This window comes from Manis pentadactyla, chromosome 4 (genome assembly GCF_030020395.1).
Source record: "Manis pentadactyla isolate mManPen7 chromosome 4, mManPen7.hap1, whole genome shotgun sequence".
In the NCBI taxonomy this organism is placed as follows: domain Eukaryota; kingdom Metazoa; phylum Chordata; class Mammalia; order Pholidota; family Manidae; genus Manis; species Manis pentadactyla.
The window spans coordinates 113,067,849-113,082,901 of record NC_080022.1 but is presented as its reverse complement, the minus strand read 5'-3'; the positions used below and the strand labels follow the sequence as shown (position 1 = coordinate 113,082,901).

Below are 15,053 nucleotides of genomic sequence, written 5' to 3'. Positions count from 1 at the left end.
AATCAGGATGATTTACCATATTCTCCCAGTAGTTGGAAAATGTATGCAGAGCTCCAACAGGTACTGTGGGAATTGGGTATGGAAAACCTCATCTATAAATCCCCAGGGCCCTGGTGAGGAAGTGTTCACTATAGGAATGAGAAACCTGCTGCAGCATACAGCTCCCACATCTGTCTTTGAGTCCTGTCTTGCCAATGTGTTTCAGCCCCGGGCAAGTTCACTATGGATTCAATGTGACCAAAGAAATTGACAGCAAAACATTCTTTAGGATGAAAGAGTTTATTACCTGGCTTGTTCTCCCAGGGGGTAGGTCGAGCTCTCTATATAGTGCAATAATAGCTTATTGCCTAAAGGTGTGGAAGTGGTAGCCTAGCAACAGGCCAGTTACATCATCAGGTAGTTTAAGTTCAGCAAGGATCCTGGCCATAGGAACCCCAACTTCCCCACACTCCACCCCTCCAGGATTCTTGCCTTACAATCTACATGCTTTCAATCTTCTGCAATGGTCCCTGTGCAAGAAAGCTGGAGCACTGTAACCAGATTCCACAACAGCAACAGAGGATAACAACAACTTAGAGATAATAACAAAAATTAAGATATAATAAGATTTTGATACAGGTAACAAAAATTATAATAATCCTCAAGCCAGAAGAGGTTCCAAATAACAAAAAATTATAATAATCTTCAAGATAGAGGAAGTTCCCAATCCACAAAGACCTTAAGGGTGACAAAACACATGTTTTAATAACGCCAACATAGGCAAATCTTGTCCATCAGGTAGGATGCATGCAAGAGAGTTGTCCTGTGCTAGGACTGTGGCAGAAAAGGGGTCTATTACAGGTCTAGTATAACATACTTTTACTTCTCTCCCCATGGGGGTTACTGAAGGGTCTATATATAGTGCTACTGGAGGTACATGCATTGGCCATAATGATAAAACCAAACTCCCTGGTAAGATTCTCCTACCATTCAGGATATACTACTATGACCTTTGGGGGTCACTCTGCTGTTTTTCCAGGAATACACAGGAGGCCAGCTTCCAGGCCTTGTCCCCAAGGTGCCAGGAGAGCCACCCATTATTGGTCCATGTGTAGAAAGGTCCAAGGACATGTCCACTCAACGGAGTTCAATGCAGTTGGTGCTGGCAGCAGGATATTATTCTGGTGGCTGAGTCTCGACTTCAGTGATTTTTCCTTGGTTTGTACTTGCAGTTGTATAGGAGAGGCAGCCATATGTGTTAACATGTTTATGGAGCTCAGGGCTCCCTATCAGAGTCTCTCATTCAATTGCCATAGTACAGTCCATAAGCAGACTGACCATCCCCACAGACTATTGGTATCTGACTTGAGTCCAGAATTTAACAAGCCATTGTGCCTCTCTATCATGCCTGCTGCGGTAGGATTGTATGGCACATGAAACTTCCATTTGATTCCCAGCTGTCGCACCCATTCTTGCAGTGCATGTCCAGTAAAGTGGGTGCCTTGATCATTCTCAATTACCTGTGGTTGGCCAAAGGTGGCAAAGAGATGCTCCAGGCCTCTTTTGGTAATCTGCTGGTCTGCACAATGGGTAGGAAAAGCAACCAGAAGTCCAGTAGCTGTGTCCACACAAGTCATTGTGTACCGATATCCTTCTGACACAAGTAGAGGCCCAATATTGTCTATCTGCCACCTGATGAGGGGTATAGGCCCCTTAGCTATTGTCCCATGTTGCTGTGGAAGTCAGTGTAAGTCTCTTTTGGAGCACATGACACACTCCTGCCAGGCTCTACTAACTTCTTCAAAGGTCAAAGGAAAACCCCACCAACAGGCTACAGCCCACATTGTCTTTTGCACCACATGCAGCAAATGCTGATGTAACCATTGGGCTGTATCAGAGGCAGGCTTTCCTTCTAACCAATGTATCTATATCAATTTATCTGTTTCATCATTTCCTGAGGATGCCAGTGGCAAATGACCTGTCACATGATATACTGTAATTATTTTGGTCTGACCGCAGGCCCATAAGTCTTGCCACAATTCTTGCCCCCAAAGGGGCCGGTAACCAACCAGCCAGTTGGCATGGTACCAGGTTGGTAGCCACAGGGTCAAGCCCCGATAGACAGCCCAGCTGTCAGTGCAGACAACTACAGAGGAGGGCTCCTGGCTGATCACAAGCCACACAGCCAGCAACTCTGCCCATTGGCTGCTTTTCCCCTCACAATCTTCCATCCATATTGTCTCACTCTTAGGATGGAAAGCTATAGCCCTGTATTTTGGGGACTGCCCATGGCTGGAGCCATCTGTGTACCATGCATCTTCAGGTATAGGGGCTCTTCCCTCCTGATAGGGGCTCTCTGCTACTAATGGTTCAAAGAAAGTTCTTCCTGCTTTTCACTAGTATATTTCACCAGGCCCAATAAATGTTGGAGTTCTTCACTCAAGGGGCTACTAGAGAGGGCACTACACTGCTGTAGGTAAGCACCCCACTTGGCCAGTGTGGCCATTTGTGCCACACCACTCCTTGGCTTTTGGGTCCAGTCTTGTACCCATGCCAAGATGGGAGGTGGTTATTACCTTTATTGGGGCCATTCCAGTGATGAGTTCTGTAGCCAGCAAGGTGCGATACATGGCAGCCAGTTGTTTTTCTATCAAGGTGTATTATACCTCTGCCCCTTTCCAGTGTTGTGACCAGAATCCAATAGGTTGGCAAGTTCATTCAAGCCGCTGCCAGAGACCCCAGCCATAACTGTCTTCAGTCACATAAACATGCAGCTCAAAGGGCCTTGATGGGTTTATCACACTCAAGGCCTGCACGGCCCTGTCTGCCCATTTTAAATCAACCCACATCTGTGTCCTTGTAACCTCCAAGGGGCCCTTTAAGTTCTTCTTGTGAGTAGCAGACCTTATTTCTTTCTGTGTACTCATTGCTTCAGCCTCTCCTAAGTCTGCTACTGCACATGTCACCTTGCTTATAGGATGCCCTAGGTGAGGGGAAAGAATGGCCACTAGAAACCCAAAGAGGGATGTGGGAGCCATTTAAAGCACAATATTTCTCATCCCAGTAGTGAAAATATCTTCATCTGGGTCATAATTCTCTGGACTATAGATGGCATTTCTTATGCCTAGCTCTCGTAACACCTGTTGGAGCTCAGCTTATGTCTGCCATCCAACAGGAGAGGATGGTAGATCACCTGGATTGGGCCATACAGCATGAAGTGCAGCCATAAGCCAATCAAGGAGGGAGTAACTCCCTGGGGTCTGATGTGCATTTTGTAATCACTGCCTCAAGTCAGGCTGCACTGTCAGGGAAGACAGCTTTCCCATATCTGATCCTGACAGAACAATTCCATCCACCCCTAAGTCTCATAGACGCAGAAACCAAGCTGATATTGACTCCAAGGGCTTCTGCCTAAACCAGGAGCCCAAATCCACCAGCTTAGCCTGAGTATAGGGGCAGAGAATAGAGTGCTCCATGACCTGGGGAGGCGGCTGCTCCTCTCCTTGGGGAACTTTCATTTTCTTGACAACCACTGGGCATGCTTTCAATACAGGAGGCACCAGTACCTCCAGCACCACCCCTTCATCCTTCCCCAGCTCCTCCATTTCTGGGGCTGATGGCACCTTTCTCTCCCCTCCGCTAAGTGCCTCCTCTGCTACAACCTTTACCTTTTCTACCATGCCTGCACCAATGCTAGCTCAGTCTTCAGCAGCTCTCCTACCTCCACCTCAATGCTTCGCAGCTGGCGTTCTTGTGCCAACTCGGCCTGTGCTTCCTTCAGGAGTTTGTCTTTTTCCTTGATGGTCTTTTCCTCCTTCAGAGCACCTGGCAGCACTGCCATCTCATTCTGTAAGGAATATTTTACCTCTTCAATGGCACCTTGCTGCCAGTGTTCTCCTGCTGCCTCCTCTTTCAACAATGTCATTTCCTTCTTCAGGAAATCCACAGAAGTTTGCAACTCGTGTTCTCATGCCACCATTTCTTGCATCTTTTTCAGGAGCATGTCCTTCTCTTCTGTAGATGTTTTTAATACTGTGAGAAGCAGCCAACCCACAGTCCCCGCTGCCTCATGGGCACTCTGTGTCTCCAAAGACCTACTTACTATACCAAGGGACACCCCTACTGCCTCTGGTATCACCTCCACTTGCCTCCAGTCCTGGGGTGGGGCGCAGTCCTCTAGGAGGCAAGCCACCTCAGACCACCCACCCATTGGGGGACATTCCACTGTCTCCTCATTCACTGAGGCAGCCCACTGAAGCAACCCTCCCATAAGGGCAGCCTGTCTTTTTCCTTGGTCAACAATGAATCCTGCTGGCTTCACCAAATGTCTTGCCAATGGGTTTCAGCAAAATGTTCCTTGGTGAATTTATTACCTGGCTCATTCTCCCAGCGGTAGGTCGAGCACTAGAATCTCTGCCTCAACCCAGAGCCCTGGGCCAAGCTTTCTATATAGTGCAATAATAGTTTATTGCCTAAAGGTGTGGAAGTGGTAGCCTAACAACAGGCCAGTTACATCAGGTGATTTAAGTTCAGTGAGAATCCTGGCCATAGGAACCCCAACTTCCCCCACAGGTCCCTCCTAGGGCAACCCATAAGTGATGCTACTCATACTTTAGCAAATCTGGGGGAAGTTGAAATAATAAGGCACAGAGGGAAGTATGGGCCATGACTGGAAGGAGAAGTGTAAAAGGCCCCATGAAGGTCTCGAGGACCCATATGTGGGTTGATTTGATAAAGGCTGGGGTAGTGAAAGAAAAACTCGATGGGCAGCCCAATAGAATATTGTTAGAACTGTAGCACCAATTAAAGCCAGCAGTTCCAGCCACTGAGGTCCAGGACATGGAAACCAGAGTCAAGGCCTCATGCCTGGCCTGGGTCCCTGCAAAACTTCATGGGAGACAGTACTCAGGATTTGCCTGGGCCCTCACCCCCACAGAACGATGATTGGGCATCATGGTTCAACTGAGAGTGCCATCAAAGACCCCACCTTGAGGGACATGTTGGGGACAAGAGGCCATATGTAGAATTAGCAATTCATTGGTCCCCTGTGAATGTACAACATGTCCTGGTGCTGGTGGACTTCTTCAATGGCACCTTGAACACAAGAGCTAAGTGTTCTTTGATTCATGGCAACCCTGAACATTTTCCCGGGACCCCTGCTGTAATAGATGGCTATGGGGGTAAGGCAATTAGAGTGAAGAAAGCCCAAATCCCTTTGGGGATAGGGTGTTTACCCCCAAAGGAGTATATTGTGTACATTTCTCCCATCCCTGAGTATATTTTGGGGGTAGATATCCTGCAGTCCTGTGGTTACATACCATTGCAAGCGAGTTCAGACTGAGAGTGCGTGTGGTAAAGGCAGTTCTGAGGGGACTAAGCACCCACCTGTAGCTCTGCCTGTACCTCAGCGGGTGACAAATATTAAGCAGTATAAACTGCCTGGGGGGCACAAGGAAATTGGAGAAACTCTAAAGGAGTTGGAGAGGGTGGGCATCATAAAGCCCACTCATAGTCCTTTTAATTCCCCAGTGTAACCAGTGAGAAAGCCAGATGACTCCTGGCATATGACTGTAGACTACAGGGAATTGAATAAAGTCACACCCCCTTTGCATGCTGCTGTCCCCTCTATAGCAGACACTCTGGACACCCTCAGCCATGAGCTGGGAATGTATCATTATGTAGTAGACCTTGCTAATGCTTTCTTCTCTATTGACATAGCACAGGAAAGCCAGGAACAGTTTGCCTTCACATAGGAAAGCCAGCAGTGGACATTCACTGTCCTTCCACAGGGATATCTCCACAGTCCCACCATCTGTCATGGACTCGTAGCCCAGGACTTGGCCACATGGAGGAAACCACAAACAGTGTGGTTGTATCACTACATTGATGATATAATGCTCACATCTGATTGTCTTGCAGATTTAGAAGGGGCAGTTCCTAGACTGCTGCAATGTCTACAGGAAAAAGGATGGGCTGTGAACAGCACCAAGGTTCAGGGACCTGGTTTGTCTGTGAAATTCTTGGGGTTGTCTGGTCAGGTCAAACTAAAGTTGTTCCTGAAGCAGTTATAGACAAGGTCCAGGCTTTCCTCACCCCTACCACTGTGGCAGTATTACAAGAGATTTTGCATCTTTTGGGCTACTAGAGAGTGTTTATACCACACTTGGCACAAATTCTGAAGCCCTTATACCAGTTGGTACGAAAGAGCATCAGTTGGGATTGGAATGGGACATGTGCAGCTGCTTTTACTGCTGCCAAGCAGGCAGTCAAGGCCATACAGGCCTTGAATGTAATGGACTCATCAAGGCCCTGTGAACTAGATGTTCATGTAACCGAAGATGGCTATGGATGGGGTCTTTGGCAGCAGCTTGTATGGACACACCAACCTATTGGATTCTGGTCACAACTATGCAGAGGAGCAGAAGTCAAGTACACCTTGATAGAGAAACAACTGGCTGCTGTGTACCATGCCTTGCTGGCTACGGAGCCCATCGCTGGAACAGCTCCAACCAAGGTAGTAACTACCTATCCCATTGCAGGGTGGGTGAGAGACTGTACCCAACAGCCACAGAGTGATGTGGCACAGACACCTACACGGGCCAAATGGGGCATATAATTACAGCAGTGCAGTGCCCTCTCTACTGGCCCCTTCAGTAGAGAACTCCAATGCTTATTGGGGCCAGTGACCTATACCAGTGGGAAGCAGGAAGAACTTGCTTTTCAGCCTTTAGTAGCCAAGACTCCTCATCAAGAGGGAAAAGCCCCTAAACCTGAAGATGCTTGGTACACAGATAGCTCCAGTCATGGTCAGCCCTCAAAGTGGAGGCTGTGGCTTTCCATCCTAAGACTGAGTAAGGATGGAGGATGGAGAGGGGAAGAGCAGTCAATGGGCTGAGTTGTGGGCAGTATGGCCCGTGATCACCCAGGAGCTTTTACCCATAGTTGTCTGCACTGACAGCTGGGCTGTCTATCGGGGCTTGACCCTGTGGCTACTGACATGGTACCATGCCAGCTGGATGGTTGGTCACCTGTCCCTTTTGGGGCAAGAGTTGTGGCAAGACCTACGGGCCTCTGGTCAGACTAAGACTGTTACTGTATATCATGTGATTGGCCATTTGCCTTTGGCATCCCCAGGGTATGATGAAGCAGACACATTGGCCCAGGTGCGCTGGCTAGAAGGAAAGCCTGCCTCTGATGTGGCCCAACAGCTGCACCAGCGTTCGTTGCACACAGGGCAAAAAACAATGTGGGCTGTAGCCCATCAGTGGGGCTTGCCATTGACCTTTGAAGAAGTCAGCTGAGCCCAGAAGGAGTGCCTTGTGTGCTCTAAGAGGGACTTACACTGAGTCCCACAGCAACATGGGACAATAGTAAGGGGGCCAATACCTCTTGGCAGGTGGCAAATAGACTATATTGGGCCTCTGCCCATATCAGACAGACATCGGTATGCCATGACTTGTGTGGACACGGCTACTGGACTATTGGTTGCTTTTCCTGCACGTTGTGCAGATCAGCAAACCACCTAGAGGGGCCTGGAGCTTCTCTTTGCAGTCTATGGCCGGCCGCAGGTGATTGAGAGCGATCAAGGCACCCACATTACTGTACATGTGTTACAAGAATGGGTGCAGCAATTAGGAATAAAGTGGAAATTTCATGTACCATATAATCCTACTGGGGCAGGCATGATATAGAGGTACAACGGTTTGTTGAAATCTGACCTGAAGTCAGACACCAATAGTCTATGGAGTTGGTCAGTTCCCCTATCTACAGTGCTGCAGCGTTTGAATGAATAGCCATATAAAGGAGCTTTGAGCCCTGTGGATATGCTCACACACCTTGCTGCCTCTCCTATACAATTGTACATCCAAACCAAAGAAGAGCTATTGAAGCCAGGATATGGCCAGCAGAGCAACATCCTGCTGCCAACCCCAACTGCATTAAGCCCTGGAGACACTGTTGAATGGACGTGGCCCTGGACATTTTGACACATGGACCAGCAAAGGCTTCTGGTACCTTGGGGGAAAGCCCTGGAAGCTGGTCTCATGTGTATTCCTGGAGTAACAGCTGAATGGCCCCCAAAGGTCACAGTAGTGTACCCAAAATATCCAGGAGGTGAGAGCATCTTGAGGGGGAGTTTTGTTTTATCTTTATGGCCAGTGCATGTACCTCCCATAGCCCTATATATCGACCCATCTGTAACCCCCACATGGCAGAGGGTGAAAGTCTGGTATACTAGACCAGGACGAGATCCCATTCCCGCTACTGTTTAATCACAAGACCACTCTCTTGTATGTATCCTACCTGATGGACAAGATTTGATTTGCCTATGCTTATGTCATTAAAACACATATCTTATTGCCCTCAAGTTTATTTTCTCCTACAGTCCTTGTGGCCTGTATGCACCCCCTGGATGCAGCTGCTGCATGATGATTGTTCTGAACCCTCAGCTACTGCCTGCCTATGGAAGAGACAAGCTGTGGATTTAATCTGCATAAGAACCTAGCTGAATCCTCCAGTTTGAGAACTGTCATAATTTTATTGCTGTTGCTATTGTTATGTCATTAGTCTGGTCACAATACTCCAGTTTTTTCACCCAGGGACCATTGCGGAAGAAGGGGAACGAGTAGATTGTAAGGCGAGGTTTCTGGAGGGGTGGCCTGTGGGTAAAATTGCAACATTTCCAAAGTATCTCCCCTGGCTTTAATGCATTTCCATATCCTCAGGGGTGGAGAGAAGTTCATGTCAGTGGGTAATTACCTGGGCAACCGAGGGCATGTCTGAAACAGAGTTTAAAGGCATGGGCTCGCTTGCTTGCTGGCTTGCTTCTTCAGGAGCAGAGGAGAGAGATGGCCCTGGACTGCAGTTTGTAGGCAAAAAACGGGTTTTAAACTTAATTTCTCCCTTTGACTGATTTCGGTTTTTAGAGGTATTTTGCCCCAGGATTTCCTCTCCCAGGACTTACACCCATACTCTAGGGCCTATTTTCTTTTCTTCCTCCTCTGTGAGATAGGTCATTAAAACCTTTATTTGGCCTTTTTTATTCCTAGACCCAGGCCTAATTGAATGATTATATCTCTTCCCAAGAGATTAGTTTCTGCTTCAGAACACACAAGAATGATCTCTCTGTAATCTCATTTTTTAACCTGATTACAGTTTTTGATCCCAGAAACTTAAAGCTTTTTGGGTCCCAAGTCTCTCTAAAAATGCAGTTGGGGTCTCTTCCTTCTCCTGTTGGACTACAAATGCCTTAGTAACATTTTGAGATATAGGGGCTGATTCTCTGAGTCCCTCGGCAATTATCCTCAAAGACCCTGCATTCTAATTCCATCCCCTGGATCATTATTATCCTACCCAGGATCTATATTTAGTAACTTCTGTTCTGCTGGCTGGACACCATGGCCTGGTGGGTGTTTATGTAGGGGGCCTGGTAGGGGCCAAAGGCCCCTGGAAAGCACCTTGGTAACTAGCAGCGGGCATAGGCCCTTTCCTCCAGTGAACTGGAGGCTTTATTACTCTCAAAAAGAATTTAAACCTGGCAAAGCCAGTTTTCATCCAATCCAAACTTTGGCCAGAAAACTGACAACTTAAGGATCAGTTCTTTAATCTAGATAAAACAGGAAAATTGTATTATCTTCTGTCTGCCCTGAACCCTGGTACAGGAGGTGTGCCCCCAGTGCCATAACCTTCACCCCAGTGGACTATGTGGAGGGATCTCAAGGGAGCTCTTCTGTTTCATTCTCCGTTTCCCTGGGCCTAGAATTTCTATTTCCCATCTTTCAAGAGGTCCCTGAGTCTGAGTTCCCTGTGTACTCAACCCCCCATAATGAAGGTTTCTTGCACACGCCCCGAGATTTGCTTCATCCATCTCCAGCTGGTTCCCTCGTGGGAGAATAGAACCTCGGATTGGGACTCCACGCTCACTTTGTAACTAGGATATGTCTCAGTCACACACTCGACCTCTGAAAAATGCCCAACCACCAAGGCAGTACTTACAGCCCAATTTTCCTGCCTTGGTTCATGGACAAGTTTGCCTGGTTGCCACAGTGCCTGAGGGACTTCCTCTCTGCCAGTCACGCTGTCTCCTCACAACAGTCTTGGGTCTTCTCTCGGCTTCTGTGGGAAGGTGAAACACCCAGACAGAGTGGGCAACCCAAAGTCAGGCAGGTCACATCTTCCCACTCTGCTTGGGCCCCAACCTCCCCCTGGCAAGAGGATCCCAGAGGAGCCCCCAATTTGTGAGAAACATGCTCACTGGTCCAAATTTAGTCAAAGAGAACAGCAGAGCGAGGCTTTAAGTGTGGTCTTGCAAGACTGGGTGTCTGGTAAGCAGGCACACTCAGGGTGGTTACAACAATCAACTTGTTCCTTAGCACGTGAGTCCCTCCCCTGGTCCTTCATTAACTGAGTACTACAGGTTCACATTCTTTCCCAGATGTCATCTAACCAAGTTATATCTGTATTAGGCTTTTTATACATTGATCTTAATTTCATTGGCTGGTTTGAAACTTTTTCTGCATTGCTTTTTTCAAAGAGATGCACAGCCCTCTCTTTGTTACCTTAATCTTCCCTCCCCCTCCTAGCCAGAGTGACTCTCTGGTTCATGTTCTGACATGTGGGCTTCTTGTTAATACTTTTTTTAAACATTAATTCCTCTGGGAATGAATCACATTTAGTTTTATGCCGTTTCTGACAAATGCTACTAATCAGAGCTCCCCTCCCAACTGCCCAAGAACGTGTTGCTAATCTTTACCAGCACACTACTGCTGGTTCTCTGGACTGCCGGCCCAGTCGGGTCCAGGATGTGCTTCTGATGACATGTCACAGTGAGAGAAGCACCCGAACTCAACATGTCCCAGAGATCCCAAACTGGAAATGAACCAGGCAGTACACAAGCTAAATCAGAATCCAACAGGAGTTCTGAATCATACTGAATCTTCAGTGACCTCCCTCTTTTTTCTATTTGCTTCTCCAGAAGATCTAGGTCTGGGGAGAAGCTTTCTTTTCTCTAAACTGAGTTTTCTTTGTTCTCTCTGAACTGAGTTCACAAAGAAAACGGATTGGGGCCAAAGTTCATGTGGTAACAAAAACCATTCAAGTTAGTGCCATGCACCTTTCCACCTACCTGGATAGCTGAGCTCCCAGCCCACACCTAAGAAGGGCTTAGTGTTGCAGAACAAATCTGCAGAAGTGTAGAATGGAAAAGAGGAGCCACACCCATAGTTTTGCCATCAGCATTGATGTTCTCCTTAGATATCTTTCTCTTTAATTACCTTCAATCTGTCATACCTTGATCCCATTATTTCTGTTCTTAAATATCAGAGGCATTGCTAGATATTCATTTTTTTTCTTTCTCCTGGACTCTCTTCCCTCCCAGCTGGGGAATGAAGGTTGATCATCTCAACCACTGGTTAACTCCTTCAGTCCCCCACTAATTATCTTGGTAATTATCAACTCAAGGAAAATAAAAGTTATACAAAAAAGGAAACCTAATTATAGTATATAGCAAGACTGAGAGCAAAATTTACACAATCATGATGTTGCAAGTATTTGAAAGCTGATTTAACCAAAAACTGAAACAACTAAAGTATGAGTGTATCTATAGGAAAAATTCCCTGTGTTTCTTCTTTACTATCACACACAACACTTCAGACACCAGAGGTGTGGGGCTTCCCATATATCAAGTGTGGGTAAATTTGCAATATTTCCAGAATCTCTTGCCTGGCCTTAGCCCAGCTCTGTATCAAAGGTAATTCCATGGGTGAACGAGGGCATATCTGGACTGGAGAGGTTGGGTGGGGGTCTCTTCTTCTGCGGCTGGGTTTAGAGAGACATGAGATGACTGCTGGTAAGAAATAAACAGGTTTCTCCCTCTTTATTTCTCCCTTTGACTGATTTCAGTTTCAAAGGTATTTTGCCCTGGGATTTTTGCCCCAAAGTTAAACCAAGCAATTCTCTACAACACCAGCTAATGTCCTACAATTCAATTCTGACAGTTAGGTGTAGACACCACAGGTTAAGGGCCTAGTCCCACCAGACTGCCCCCCACTTCAGATGCCAGTCTTCACCTCCCCACCCTTATCCCTGCAGGTGGAGAAGGGCCAGCAGATGGAAGCTCTCTGTGCTACCCTTTGTCTGAGTAAGAAGAAATGTGTGACTAAGGTCTGCAAGTTGGTTTTCCGAATCCCAACATTAGTCCCAGGTTAACCCACAACTTCTGTCTATTTGGCATTGAGTCAGAGGTTCCTATGACCCCTCTCCTTGGATTTGACCACTGATTACAACAGCTCCCAAAAACTCAGGAAAACACTTACTTACATTTACTGGATTATTGCATAATAAGGGATATAATAAAGGATGCAGATGAATAGCCAGATGAATAAATACATAGGATGATACCTGGAGGATCCTGAGCATAGGGGCTTCCATTCCTGTGGAGCTAGGGTGTGCCACCCTTGCAATGTGTGTGTGTGTTTGTCATCCTGGAAGGTCTCCAAACTCCATATTTTTCGTATTTTTATGGAGGCTTCATCATATAGGCATTATGGATAACTAACTACCTCAATCTCCAGCCCCTTTCTCCTTCCTGAAAAATGGGAACTAAAAATTCCAGGCTTCTAATCATGACGTAGCCTTTCTGGTGACCAGCCGTCATCCAGAGCCCACCCAGAATTGCCTCATTAAAACAAAAGACACTCTACTGTTAGGCAGAAAAACATATATGAGCAGGATGAAAAGAGGGTGGGGCTCACCGAGAATCAGATAAAGCCAGAGTCAGAAAGAACCCACAGAGTTAACACCCTTTGCAATGTGACTTTATTCCACATGCTCTAAATCTGGGCTGACGCTGAGACTTGCTCTAGCTAATGCAGGTGAGACAGAGCAGAGACATGGGACAAGCACCATGATTAATTTTCCTAAAAATGCTGATATATGAATGGCATAATGAGAACAGGAGGGACTCATCTTAAGGCTAAGATTCCATCTTAAAAGAAAATTGGGGTCAGGCTCTCCGTGCTGCGCGGCTGGCGGTGCCGGGAACCCAGAGGCGATATGCCTCGGTACGCGCAGCTGGTCATGGGCCCCGCCGGCAGCGGGAAGACATCCGGGAACTGATTGAGGTAGACGATGTGATGGAGGACAACTCTCTGCGCTTTGGCCCCAATGGAGGATTGGTATTTTGCATGGAGTATTTGCCAATAATTTCGACTGGCTAGAGAACTGTCTTGGCCACGTAGAAGACGACTACAACCTTTTTGACTGTCCAGGTCAGATTGAGTTGTACACACATTTACCTGTGATGAAACAGCTGGTCCAGCAGCTAGAACAGTGGGAGTTCCGAGTCTGTGGAGTTTTCCTGGTTGATTCTCAGTTCATGGTGGAGTCATTCAAGTTTATTTCTGGCGTCCTGGCAGCCCTGAGTGCTATGATCTCCCTAGAAATTCCACAGGTTAATATAATGACAAAAATGGATCTGCTGAGTAAGAAAGCCAAAAAGGAAATTGAGAAGTTTCTAGACCCAGACATGTATTCCTTACTAGATGATTCTGCAAGTGACTTAAGAAGCAAAAAATTCAAAAAATTGACTAAAGCTATATGTGTACTGATTGATGACTACAGCATGGTTCGATTTTTGCCTTATGATCAGTCAGATGAAGAAAGCATGAACATTGTATTACAGCATATTGATTTTGCCATTCAGTATGGAGAGGACTTAGAATTCAAAGAACCAAAGGAACATGAAGATGAATCTTCTTCAGTGTTTGACGAATATTTTCAAGAGCATCAGAATGAATGAAGAATTTATTAAAAAGTAACTGTATATGTGAAAAGCTTGTGGCTGAACCAGCAGAACATTCTTCTTTTCAAAGGCTACAATACTGAAAAGCTACTTTAATGAAAAATATTAGTACATGGCTCTTTATCAGCAACATGTCTTGAATCAAGTTCTTAATTATTCTGAGGCTGCTGCTGTTTAAAGTGGAATCTTTTAATATTATTTTAACAGCATCAATTTAGATATTAGAGGTTGAAATGAATGCATATATATTTGTATATAACACCACACCCATGGAACAGTTAAGATCAGTTTACCTTTATTTTTACTGATTTTGTTATTTTTAAAGACTTTGGAGGGGCAGGAATTATTGTAACAAAATATACATATGTGTGGTCAAAGGAAAAAAATCTGGAAGGAAATAAGACCATTACTTATCTGTGTCTTTCAGTTTTCCTACATTGAAAATGTATTATTTGTATAATTAAAATGTGAAAAATTAACTATGTTTTAAGATATATATGTATTTAAATAAAAGAAGTAGAAAGATGGCACTAAAAAAAAAAAAGAAAATTGGAAGTTAGATTCCTGGCATGTTCTTCGGTAATCAGCCAACAATGTATCTTAAGGCAGGGCAAACAGTCTTAACTAATGATGTTCCCAGTGCTTGGGGGTAGCCAATATCTTGGATAGAAACAAAGTTTATCCTACAGAATTATCTCGAGGACTGACTATTGATAACGACATATTGTTTTTCACCAGAAAGAGATATCATGAGACTGCATGACAAGCCTAGACCACCCCGCCCCCGCAATTCTTTACCTTTACCCAATTCTTGAAAGCTTTAAAATACAGAATCCTAAGGCCTTAAGTGCACCTCCTTTCTGAAGTTGCTCGCACTCCCCATTCTTGGAGTGTGTATTTTTATAAGATTTGTTACTGCTCAACTTACTACACTTCGTCTCTGTGCTCTTATAGTGGTGTCTTTGTCACTTTGCTACTTCATTCCATTTTCCAGATTTTAAGCACAAGTCTTCACTGTTTCTGTCCAACTTCAGATAAGTAGGGAGGGGTTACTAAGAGCTCTGATTTGAGCTTGCAAGTTCCCATCAATGAGCTTCCCCTTCCTCTCCACTTTATTCAAGCAAACCTGCCTTTGTCTGCCTTGAGTCTGACCTGCTCCTCCCTTGGAGTGCATTCAAATAAACCTTTAGCTCCGCTTCACTGCTGTGTCTCTGTCCTTCAGTTCTTTGTTGCAGCAGGGACAGAAAGAGGAGAATGAATTCAACCCCCCAACACT

The 15,053-nt window shown here is 45.9% G+C and overlaps 1 pseudogene; it reads left to right on the top strand.

The window, feature by feature from the left end:
* The first annotated feature begins 12,842 nt into the window (after positions 1-12,842).
* LOC130683222 (GPN-loop GTPase 3-like) lies at positions 12,843-14,304 on the top strand (annotated as a pseudogene).
* Positions 14,305-15,053: the final 749 nt, after the last annotated feature.